Here is a 13,099-nt window from a genome sequence, read left to right on the forward strand (position 1 = left end):
TGTTTTGTGTGTGACTGACAAACTGTGTGGGACCCTTTTCCACTTGGGACGTTCCCCTCCCTTCCCCCACCCTGTCCCCTCCTGACTCCCGCTGCACCCAGCCTCAGCCCCTCAGCCCTCCACATTCCTGCACACACACACCCTCTCCCTGCAGCAGCCCCGAGGAGGCTACTATGACATCACACCACATCCCACCACAAATAGCCCTTTTATTACAAGGAACTCGGTGTTTGTGGGGCAGCCGATAGCTTAAGTCCTTCTGGGAAGGTACTAAAAATTGATTTTGCTCAGGTTATTGGGTTGGTATATACAGTTAGTGTGTGTGTTTACGTTGGTTGTGTTCCTCAAGGTAAAGAACATTGTGTGGTCTGTGTAAAGTGCGTACGGCCATCCATACGGTCGATTTAACTCCATACTAGTGCAGCTTCTGCCTATAATTTGATTTTTTTTTAACTAATTGATTGAATGTTAAGCTCAAAGTTTAATCTTGACAGTTCTTACTTTGTTTAGTCCGTCTAAAAGCTCAAAGAACACTTCCTGGTTACTTCCTTAATTAAAGGTTAGGTGTATTTAAAGTTAGGAAATGCCCTTCACAATTTCTTTGACACCTGGGTGCAAATCTGCACATTTAAGAAGCTGGAACAAGCTGTTGTTCTGTATCTTGAAAATTGACTTAAATGCTTATTTTTATTGTCAATAATAAACACAGTTCTTGACTTATTTTATTACAAATATATTGAAAATACCAATAAAACTTTTAGGTACTTGAATGATATAAAAAAAAGCTTTTTTCAGTCCCCTAGATGGTGAGTTACTTTCTCGTGATGTTAGCAGAGGTTGGTTAAAACAAAGATGATTTTACTTTCAGTTTGTCGAGGGGCTGAATCCCAAGCATTACATTGTTCAAAATAATTAGCGATACATAAAATCCTTATAACATAGTATTGTTGAGTCTCTAGTAATTCCCAACCCTATAATATATAATTTACGAATCATTTCAGCTCCTAATTATTTAAAAGTGTTGAAGAGCAAACTCCCTGTTTCCCGTGTTAAGTTACGATGTCAGTTATCAAAATAACATTTGACTACTTGTCACCTGATTACCTAATTGATTAATCCTTTCAGCTGTAGTTGGTAAACATAGCGCCTCTGTCTGCACGGCATTATCTAACAACACATCTGATCTTATAACAGCGCTTTTAAATAGTTGAATTATTGAACTGGGTAATCCTCGCTGCGCTCCTGATCTGTCCAATCTCCTGCTGTTGCTGCAATCAGGACACAAGTTTTAACCCTTAACCTGTGTAGATCCTGTCATTTAGAGCGAACACATTTCTTGAATGTGGACGGATATAACGGTGGCAGGATAAAAAAATGCAATCATCCCTTCCCTGGATGTTTGCTGATGTAGGATTATGTCCCATACGGTAAGCTGCTGCCTGTGTGGAGCTTACCTCCTCTCTCTCCATCACCGGACGCTTCCCCCTTGCACTCCTGTTTTCCACAGTCACTTCATTAGCCCCAACAGATAGATGATAGGATTTCTGCTGATATAGAGAGCTGCTGTGATGAGGCAGGAAATGGTTCGGGATATACATGCATCTGTCGGTGCTGGCTGATCGGTTTGTGGTGTTTGAATGTATTCAATTTAATTTCTGTTCATGTCTAATCACTGCTGTTCACCTTTTCTTTGTTAGGCTTTGATGTCGTCTGCGGAAATGGTTAGAGGCAACACATTCTACAGGTTGCATTAGTCAGCAGCAGACGGGGATACACAATCACATATCCACATTTTTGTTTACCTAAAAGGCTGAGCTAATGATCGATTAAGCTTTGATGATAAGGAAGTACACACCATAATCACCCGCCTGCTGTGTGTCTCTCTAAACCCCGCCACACACACGTTGCACTTTGTGTTTCACACATTTCCCCTCATCCTTCCCCAATTTTTCTTCTGCCACCCCTGTCACTCTTTTCTCTCTCTGACGGGATAAGGACTGGTGTGTGTCTTTGTGTGGTGGAATTGCATAGTGGGACCCCTAGCCCTGGAGTGGCCATTGTGTGTGTGTGTGTGTGGAGTGTGGGACAATGGTGGGAGTGGGGCAGGCCCTGGGGCTGATTGTGTGTGGACTTGTGGGGCCAGGGACCTCTCATTGTACTCATAATGGTGCGGAGTAGCTCATAGTTTGGTGGTGCTTTTGACAAGTGAAGAGACCGCACTTCTGCCTGCGTGTGAAATGTGTGTGTGTGTGTGTCGGCGTCCCAGTCTATTTGTCATCAGTCATTCAACTACGTAGTTTAATGATGATTGTTTTGTGCTGCTTCCCCAGAGTGATTGACATGCTTTGGAGCCATTTTACCATTTATTCTAGACACACACACACACACACACACACACACACACACACACACACACACACACACAGTCTTGCCTTATGTTGTGACAAAAAGCTAGCTTGAGAACAAGGAGTTTAGAGGGAATATTTTACCTTATATGATTGTTGTGCGAGTCTGCCAGCATATGCCTTTCAATCTGAACGCTGTGATGATAAGCGCAGCGATTAGCCTTATCTGTGAAAACTCCCTCGCACTGCTGACCGCAGCAAAACCACTACCTCCCATTATCCCAATACAGTTTTACTGCCTGCTTTATGGGACAGTGCCCGGCTGTGATCAGACTCAGCCGCCGAGCTTCAAGCCTGAACCAGATGATGTTCTGTAACAAAACAGGTCATCTTGTATCTGAGAGAGCTGGCAGATTGTGTTATGTGCCAAGAATCACCTTTGATTGTGTGATCACATCAGCTGTTAGGAGTGCTTCTAGAGCTATGAAGCTAAAATGCCTTTGTCGAGAAAATTGTGGACTGAAATAAATCATAAGCAGCACTTGAGAGGGAGCATTTTTGTGTTTTCTCTAGCATGCCTTATTTTAATCGCAGCAAGTATGGCAAGCTTTTATTTAACATGGTACTTTTTCTGCACTCCCGTAAGCTTTGCTTCCTCTTTGTTTTGGGGGCTTTCCTTCATATTTACACGTTCTTGCTGCTCTCTGTACTTTCATTTATCCTTTAGTGCAAATGTAAACCTAAGTAACTTAAAACTTTTGTTAAGCCAGTGTATTTTAACGACCTGATCCACTAATGACAAGAGAAGTTTGTTGGTAAATGTGTGTATTACAGGGCTGCAGGTATGCTTTTACTGTTTGCATGTAGAGACTTTACTGGTGGTGTTACAATAGCTCTTTTGTGGTTATTTATTTGAATATAGTTTTTGAAGTTGCTGTAAAATCTGGTACTTTACATTCAGTTTTATAGAGACAATAGACATAAAAACCATTCACGTCAGAGACACCCACACAACAGTTCCTTATAAAAGTTTTGGTATGGTCGTCTGTGACTCTAAGTTGACAGATGACTTCTGGTAGAGGAGGCCTTCAGTTGTGGAAATGTCTGTATTTAGCCAGGAATGTGACCAAAGGGAACAATGCGCTCAGCCAGTCGACACTAATGGACCTCCCCACCATTAGTCCTGTGTCGCCCTTGACCGGGGAGACCAGAGAGAGACCACAGCCAGCAAGGCAGCACTACCCCTGAAGGCCAGGGTGCTTCTGACCGCTGTCCACCACCCCCACCCTGCCCCAGAGACCCACACATTAACCCCAGAGCTGTCCATCGACTCCGATAGATTATCAGCTCTCCGACCTGTTTGATCAGCGGCGCGATTGTGAGGTTCCTCTCTAAAGAGCTCCATTTAAGATGAACTTTTTTCACGCTGATAACACAGCTGCACAACTAAATGTGTCCTCGGGCTATGTGTACGTCTGTGATGTGAGTTGAGCCTACTTTTACTGTGTTGCCATTGGTTGCAGGCTGCCCACAGCATGACCCCACATCGACCGCATTAGTTATTGGTCAGGGATGGTAATGAGTCTGGACTGGATGGACTGTTGACAGATAACTGTAACACTTTGAGTAACATATGTGTTAGTACACACACACTAAAACACACTCACACACACACACACACTGCTGCTTTTTATTGGAATTCTTGGACCTCCCACATTCCTGCTTAGAAGGTTAATAGTTGCCGGCTGTGTTGCATTACACATGAGGGGAAAACACAACAGTTACTATCTCTGCAAGCCTTTTCTGAGCACGCTCACTCAGTGACTCGCAAAGGCATGCATGCATTTATATACAGACACATTTTTAAACTCATAAAGAGAATATGAAAAAAACTGGATCAGTATATATCATTTAAAGAAATTAGAGGTAATTAAAACCATCCGCCACCATGCACACACACACACACACACACACACACACACACACACACACACACACACACACACACACACACACACACAGACGCACACTGAGGGTTTCTTTTCAAATGGGTATCAAAATTCACGTTGAGAATGCAGCAGGGTGTGTTGGTGTGCATGGACTGACCTGCGCTGTTCAGCAGCTGTTTGTGTTTGCGCATGCATGTGCATTGTAATGTAATATGGGGAATTTACAGAGCTGCATTGTTGTGGAGGTGACTCAGAGTGGAGGCGCAGAAAGGCATGTTATTGTTAAAGAACATCAAGTGTGTATACGAAGGAGACAGGGTTTTCTGGGTGGGCAGCTTTGTAAAAGGTATTACTTGTGAACCTGTGGGTGTATGGATAACGGCTTTTGGTGACGGCGGCGCCACTGAAACTGACCTGAGTCTGATGACATGCACGCTCTCACACACACACACACACACACACACACACGAGGATTGGGTAACTGTATTCCTCTGATCCTTCCAGATGAGAGGTTTTATTTTGGATCCTCACAACACAATGACCTGTCCTTCAGGTGAGAGCCTGGAGTGTCACCTCTCTGCCGGTTGGAGTACAAGCACGGTGTAAGCTGTCAAGACCATGACAGCACTTAGCCAGTCAGTCAGCCAGTCATGAAGCGTACTCTTCTTTCACCCCTTTCCCATAAACCACAGCACAGCCACCTGGCCTGCTGCAAAAGCACACACACACATAGACACACACAGAATAGTAATCCTCTACTGGTGGCTCTGCACCCAACTGTGGCTGTGTTTCCTGATGGTAGCCAGGGCTCTGTCCGAGCGGTGTTGTAATGTATACTCTTAATCTTCTTAGATTAACCCCAATAATACTGGTCATGCTGAGGGCATCTTTACAGTAGGGATCAGGTCCCAGTGTGGCGGCTAATATACATTCCAGGCAGGATCAGAATAAAATGGCATCTTCTTTGTACTGCGAAGTAAATTAACAGACAATTACTTCAACTTTTATATGGCCTCTGTGCTTTCTGTCTTGTGTGTAAGGTGTTAATTTTTCATTGTTTTCATAATAGAGGTGCACTTTTAAACTTGCAAACATGTCAAAATTTCTCCTTGTTCTCACTATATCGCACCTCATTAGTACTTCTGTGTGTCTGTAAGTGTGTTAGAGAGCAGGCTGTCTCGCTGTCCCAGGCCCTGTGATCCAGGGAGGTGGTGAGTGGAGCTCCTAACCCCTCTCTAACCCCTTAAGTCCAGTGCAGTCAGCAGACACTCCCTCGCAGAAAGGCAGCAGTGTTTGAATAGTTCCTCTGGCTATTTTTATCTGGGAATCTGCCTCTGTGCGGGACCCAGGGAGTGGGGGTGGAGGGCAAATATCTAATCTAATTTTGGATGATGGGAAGTCACCGAAAGGACTTCTGTGCCACTTGCATAGTGTCGATATTTTGTGCGAGCGTCTGTGCTGGGTATTGAAATGCTGTCTGGCGCCAAGTTAAACTTTCTCTCTTGTCACCCTCCTCCTCTTCCCCCATTACTCCCTCTTTTTTTTTTCCCTCGCCAATCTCTCCCTCACTCTCTCCCTCTCCTTCCCTGCACCCCATGTAAGGAATGCACAATCACGTTTTAGAGTTTTCTTTTCAGCCAGCCTTTCCTCTTCCTCTCCGCTGGCTGTCTCTGTCTCACTCCGTCTTTATCTCGTTTCTCTCCCTCCGTCCATGTTCAGACCTGTTCCCTTTTGTACGTCAGCGCTCAGTTTGAACTTTGAGCCAACTCATTACAGCCTGATGTAAGCGAGTGAGAAAGTTATGCACGTTTGAAAGGCAGTGCTTCAGGAGGGAATGATATGTCAGCGGGAGAAAGTATGCAAACTGTACGATATTTTTGATCTCAGGCTTACGGCACAAAAACATCTGGATTATTTGCAGGTGTGTTCATGCACGCCACATTATTGTTCGCCAACATGCCCTGATAATTCAAGCAGAAACAAACTGTATGTGTGTTTAAAGAAAAGCGATAAGTGGAAAGAGGACATCCTCTTCCTTTTATCAGCTCTGATTGCTTGATCTACTTACAACCTTCTGGTCAGCCCGACACACGAGAAAGCACTGCCTTTTATACTTACAATTTAGAGACACAAACCCGACTGTTGGAGCATAAATTAGACTCAGAGATTGTTTAACTCTTGCTACAATCACAGGCCTGTCGCTGAACGCTGCTCTTTAACCAGACTTCTGACTTTGAGCCAGACTGAGCTGCTCTATGAAGTGTGTGTGTGAGTTGGAGAGAGATAGTGTTTTCATTTTGAGCCGACTGTTGTGTATTTATGCACACACACACACACACACACATGCACATGTCCCTGCAGGGGACTGAAACCTTTTTAAGCATCGATTGACCCTCCCATCCCACCGTCCTCTCCTCCCTCTCACTATCATTTCTGTGTCACCAATCCATGTGCTAATACCCCAGTGGCAGCTCCGCTTCCATTAGCCTGCTCCTCCTCATCTTTCCTCCTCTCCCCCCCCCCTCTCTCTCCTGCTTCATGTCACCCTACCCTTGTCTCTCTTTCTTTCACTGGACACCCTGATTTACCAGCCGGATGCAGCGTGGTCGTCTGTTAACATGGCTGGAATACTACAGAAACCTGTCAGTCACTGTCAACACGTATCAGCTGTATGTGGTGGCTGGTTTCCTGTCACAGATTTGACCTGAAAACTGAAAATATGAGCTAAAAGTAAGACTAGACCACAAGCTGGTATCGAGTGCAAGTTAGCCTCAGTGCATGGAGAGGTTTGAACTTATGTCTACACTCACACAAACACAGCCAAGGGCTCTTTCCAAGATGTGTGGTCAGGGGCAGGATAAAGTGCGGTGGATTGGACAAACATTGCTCTCTATTTTTGCCCACTGGCCATCGTCCTCTTAAATGTTCTTAAGACTTCTTTCCTCCAGGCATTGGCTTTCTCCTGGCTCTCCAGGTGTGTGTCTGTGTGTGTTTCTGTGTGTGTGTGTGTGCTGGCCTGAAAGAAGCTGAATAATGCATTGAATCATTGGAAAGGTATTTATAGGAAAGCAGAGCAATTAAAGTTTAATGACAAAGCCGGCCATCAGTGCTGCACATCATATAGCAAATCCTCCTCGGCTTGCACACAAACGCACACACACATACACACACACACAAACAGCTGGAAACACGCTTATCTCATCACATATTTCTGAGAAAGTTTGTCCATAAGTGAGAGTGCAAGCCGTCTTATGTGCTCTACCACTCTCTACTCTTTAAGTGCCCTGACCCAAACATGTCCACATATCCTCTTTGATTTATTTATTCAGTGCTGTCGTCACAGACATGGACTTGACATGAAGTGTTTTGACTCAGATCGGTCATGGGAGGGGATGAATTTTTAAGAGTTTACATATTTAAATAGTTGTTGCGTTGCTCATCAAGTTTAAGTAAGTTAGAAAGATGTGCTACACTGAGTCAAAGACAGTCGATTTTAGGTACGCACCAGATTGCACCCTTTGGGTCAGGGTTGTGCCTTGCAAAATGGATCCAACATTTTTTATTAACCTTAAGTTAAACACATTGCACTGTGCAGACGGAGAAGGCTGTAGATACCCTAATTCGCCAACCATGTCAGGTGAAGCAGCACACTTAAAATCACCGTAAAATCCGGAATATAAGACTCACCGGAATATAAGACGCAGTGTGTTTTTGGGGGTATCCCAGCGGGAAAAGGGTTTTCTACAGTTATATATTAATAAAAATGTGTCTGCAGGCTATTTCAATATATTTTCATTTCAAACGCTTTCAAAACACACACAAATTACAGCCTATTCCCATGTCGAGTTTGCAATCCTGCTAGCTCTCGGTGCGGTAGCTGGAAGACTACGGTAACATTGATTGTTGTGTGGGTGGCGGCTGCAATGGCGATCATGACGGTGCATGTTGGTGACGAAACGTTAGCTACAATCAAGTTCGTTTTCCTCGTGAGGAAAACAGCACTGAGGCTTATTGTAAATAGGAGAAGTAGCAGCTTGGACCAGGAAACCGTTTAATGGGGGGGGATGTGGTTTCACCACTTAACAACCAGATAGCACCATCGCCTGGGTAAAATACCGTTACACAATAACAGACCTCTCTCTCCATTTTATACTGGTATATTGGTCGCACCGGTATAAAGGACGCAGCCCACTTGTTTAGTCTGATAAAACATTTATATCACAGAACTCTTCAGATTTAACATTTTGAATGTTTTGGAGCAACTAAATACAGATGTCGAATTGCATAAATTACTAGGATAGTTTTGCAAAACTGTCATAATCTTTAAGAACTTATTCAGAAAAAATGTGCATTGTATCTTAAAAGCCTGTAATGACTTTAATCTATGATTTAACACTAACACGATGGATAACCAGTGACGGCTAAAAAGCATAAAATCTGCATCTCATAGTTCATGACATCAGTGTTAAGCAGCTTGCCCTGCCCCTTCTGTCTGTGTGTGCGCTGGCTGTGTGTGTGAGTGTGCGCCTCCATACAGTAGCCCTGCCCTCGGTCACATTAGTTTTATCCATGTCCATTTTTAGCATCAGATGTGGCCCAGTGAAATTACGTAACAACAGAGCAGTTGCTTGTGGGTGGGCGCACACACATATAGGCCTACTGTACATTCAGACACACACATATTCAGACGCAGACACAGTGATTGTTGTTTTAGGGGATTACAGCTTTTGATGAAGAGAACAGTGAGTTAGATCCCCTGACCAGTCACAGGGTGAGGGGGGGGAAAGGAAAGTAGAGGAGAGTGGATCAAGAGCAGCGGAGGGATTTTAAAGCATCAGGGGAAGGAGGGGAAGATGACGAGCCAAATAGGGACAACTCAGGAGAATGATGGAGGAAGAGAATATGGACAAAAGATGCTGGGTCATAGGGGTTTGTAAGGGGCTATTAATCCCACGCTAATCTAGATGAAGGTGTACCTCAGAAATACAGGACAATTAACATCAATAATTCTTCTCAACGACACCTAGAAAAACTCACGGTTGAATTGAATTGTTTATGTAGCAGATTTTATTGGCATATTTTCTGTAACGTAGCATGTCTGCTTTTAACCGCCACCATGTGCATCTGAGGTAACTAATTATACATTGTATACATGTTACCTTGGAAACAAGTCCGAACGGCAGCATCTTTTGCCTGCAAAGAGACGTCAATCAAAACAGCATCGACTGCAGGCTACACAGAGAGAGAGAGCGAGAGAGAGAGCAGGAAATGAATTAAAAAGTGATGTAACTGTAATTTTAGTGTATTATTTTTTCCTTTTATAAACACCAGGGTCTTTGTAGTCTCACACACGTGCATCCAACATCGCGCACACACACACACACTCTCGTACGAGGCTTTCTCTCCAGCTGGCCCCCAGCTAGCATCCTCACTGTTTGTGTGTGGGTGTTGTGTTAGTAGGGTTATTGTGTTCGTCTGGCCCGAGTATTAGCCGGGTTCTGTGCTGAGGTACGCTCTCTCCCTGAGGTTAGCTGTGAGAGGAGGCAGAGTGCAGAGGTGTGTGTGGGAACGTGGGATCTGTGCGTGTTTGTGTGTGTGACTCATTGATGTCGGCGATGTGAATGTGTAAACTGGTTTCTCTGTTTAATATAGGGTTGGGCAATAAGTCACACTTCGAACATTTCTTCGAACATCATGCGTTTAATCTGTCAGCTGTGAGGTAAAATGTTATGATCAGAGCAACACTCCTGTCCTCTTATTTACATGACTCAAACTGTTTAATTTTCCACAACCATTAACCATGACTTTGTTGTATAGAAACGCGTCATGTCATTGTTGTACTCTGCAACCCCCCTCTAGTGTGTACACAGAATTCAAATTCAAACAGACATCAGTTACATGCTACAGGGGCTTCAGAGGCCGAGGATTCAAATGTGTTTTACTCCAGCGTGTCTGTCCTCATTTGACTAAAAAAACACAATTAAGGTGTTAAAGACTGACTGAGTCTGATCTGTTGTATGCAGGTGTGTGTGTGTGTGTGTCATCAAACTGGTATTGTGCAGGTGTAACTGTAAGCCAGTGCAGCTGTCACTTGTCGGGGAAGCCCCATGCTACCTTACACCTCGGACGGATGATCTGAGCCCCTTTGAATCAGCGCTCAGGACAAGAGATTGTATGCATGTTGTCTGTATAATATGAGTGTTTGTGTCTTTGTGAGGCAAATGTAACTGAGAGGTATCACCATTGTATGTTCACACACGTGAACCCCTGTACAGACACACACATAAAGACACACACAGAGTGAGATAGCGCCTCATGTTATGAGTTCCACCAAGCGGAGGTAATCGGTGTGTGTACACTCAGCTCTTACATAACACCATCCAAGCAGTATACTGACGGAGGGAGAAAGTTTATTCCTCTCTCTCTGTGCCAGTCAGTCTTTATCTCTGTGAACTTACTTCCTTCCCCATCGCTCATTCATCTCTCTTTTTTTTACTCACTTCCCTCTTGTATTTTTGTCTGGGCCCCACCTGTTATTGTGAAATGCACAATTTGCCATCACAATGTCTAAAAAACAGAAACAGTATGGAGCATTTGATGTAAGAGATACATTTTTTTACTTTAAGTTTAATAATTATCAATCTTGCATAATTTGTAAAATAATTGTCCTTAAATAAGTTCAATAGAAATGTAAATGTAACTTTGATAAACCAGATTTCATATTTAACAACTTCTCATTTCAATGCAGTCGTTAAAGATCTAAGTTTTGTTCTCTTTGGTGCCACCTATGACGATAAACAGTAAGCACACTTCCCAGATATCCAAACAGTGTTGCGTAGGTGACGTCCACGCCTAACTCCGGTTGTAACTCTTTTCCCTCGCTGACTGTTGCTTTCCTCTCTAGACTGTTTGCCTTCATCTTAGCGTCGGTTTCCGCTTATTTTTGAAGTTGTATCTGTAGTCATCGATCTTTTCTTTGTTTGTTCAGCCATAGTAGATTACTGTTTACTCGCAACACTTACAGAGACCGGAAAAGCAGCCGCTTAGCTCCGCCTACCCTCTCTGGCAGACCAACCACTGCTGGCTGATGGGAAAGCGCGTCACTAGCTGTGCGCCGCTTGTGGTTTTCACATCATTACCTCATTTGGCAATAGATAGTGACTTAACAGACATTTATTTAAATGAAAATCTTCGAGATCATTACTTTAACTGCTGTTAATTGATAACTGTCGTAACAAACACAATGAGGTGCAAGTTTATGTGTGTTTGTTCCGTTGATAACACCTGCTCAAAGCCAGTTTTAATAATGATTGGCAGACATATTAAAGAAAATAGATTTGTTGTTGAAACATAACAGCAGTACGACTTAAACATGGAGAAAGAAGAAGGAAATGGTGAAAACAGAGCAAAGAAAATAAAGAAAATGTTTTAATGATCTTTTTACATCTTCCTGAGGCTTTGTGGGGGGTGGGGGGGAGTGGGGGTGTTGCATGAAACCAGTGCGGGGTACAGTTACAAGATAATCTTTGAGTAAATCAGACACTGATGATGCACATGGCACTTATTGACATTGCTTTTTTAAGTTAAAAATGGTTACTACTGATGGCCTGTTTCACTTATATACTGCAAATTCTGAATTTGGTAAGTGGTTGAATATTTGATATTTTCCTGTGTTTAAAAGGTTAATTGAATTCAGAGAAAATCCCAGTATTTAGTGGCTTCTCTGTATGCGTCTCTTCAGTAAACATTCATCAAGTCAAAGCACTGAGAGTCTGCTGTATTCAGAGCGATTCACCTTCTCCCTTTTCTGGCCCTGACCTTAAATCCTGCGGTTGTTTTCTGGCTGGGGCAGGGGTGTGAGAGTGAAAAGGACTGGTCTCTGCCAGTGCAGGGCAGCTGTTTGTTTACTACTGCTGAGCTCATTTCATAGTAGGGCAGATTGGTTGGCATTGTTCAGATGTGAGGCTGGCACCATAGAGCACTGTGAGGTGCATACAATCAGACTGGGATGGAGCTCGGTTTTGTGTAAGGTCAACTGCTTCCAGACCTTCTGTCACACACCTCTTCTTCTCTTTCTCTCTCGTCCTTCATTTCTGTGTTTTGCTCTTCTCTCAAGTTACATCATCATCAGCCTTTCTCTCTCTCTTTCTCTCTCTCTCTCTCTCTCTCTCTTCCTCCCTCTCCGGGCTCTTGCATAACGTCCAGCTTTATTTGCTCCAGCTGAGGATTCTAATCTTTCCCATGAGGCAGAGCGCAGGAGCAAACCAGGAGAGGAGAGAAGAGGAGCCGGGGCCGACCTTTCTAACCCGCCTGTGTGCGCCGCCTCGTTAACTCAATCACTCCACCAATTAATGAGATCTGGAGCGGGGCTTTGTTTACAGGCACCACCAACACAGTGTTAAAGTGTACGAGAGGTGCGCTCGTGGTTGTAAAGATGGTTTTCATCTTTTATGCCTTCAATCTGTCATGTCAAGTGTGTGTGAGAGTGTGTGCGTGCTTGAGCGTGTCTCACCCCCTGCTGCAGTGTTGAAGGTGCGTGGTCCCTCTTGGCGTTCAACCAGGGGATAAGCAGTGATTATCTACACCGCCTGCAGTAGGAACACACACACACACAAGCACACACACAGATATGAACACACACCTGGGGAGACCATGATGACGTGCACATTCCTGCATTATGGCCAAATGTGCTCATGTCAATGAAACCATGCGCTGACTTGGCTCCAATCCAAGATGTGTTACCATAATGCATGCACACAGGCTTACATGCATGTGTGTGTGTGTGTGCACGCGTGTGTCCTGCAA

General features: G+C 44.0%; 1 protein-coding gene across 1 annotated transcript in view; it reads left to right on the plus strand.

Annotated features, from left to right (window-relative positions):
• erfl3 (Ets2 repressor factor like 3) overlaps window positions 1–13,099 on the plus strand; it is a 50,505-nt gene that overhangs the window by 1,576 nt on the left and 35,830 nt on the right. The window lies entirely within an intron of this gene.

This window comes from Semicossyphus pulcher, unplaced genomic scaffold (genome assembly GCF_022749685.1).
Source record: "Semicossyphus pulcher isolate SPU_LCO1_2020_fin unplaced genomic scaffold, fSemPul1.0.p SCAF_9, whole genome shotgun sequence".
Classification (NCBI taxonomy): domain Eukaryota; kingdom Metazoa; phylum Chordata; class Actinopteri; order Labriformes; family Labridae; genus Semicossyphus; species Semicossyphus pulcher.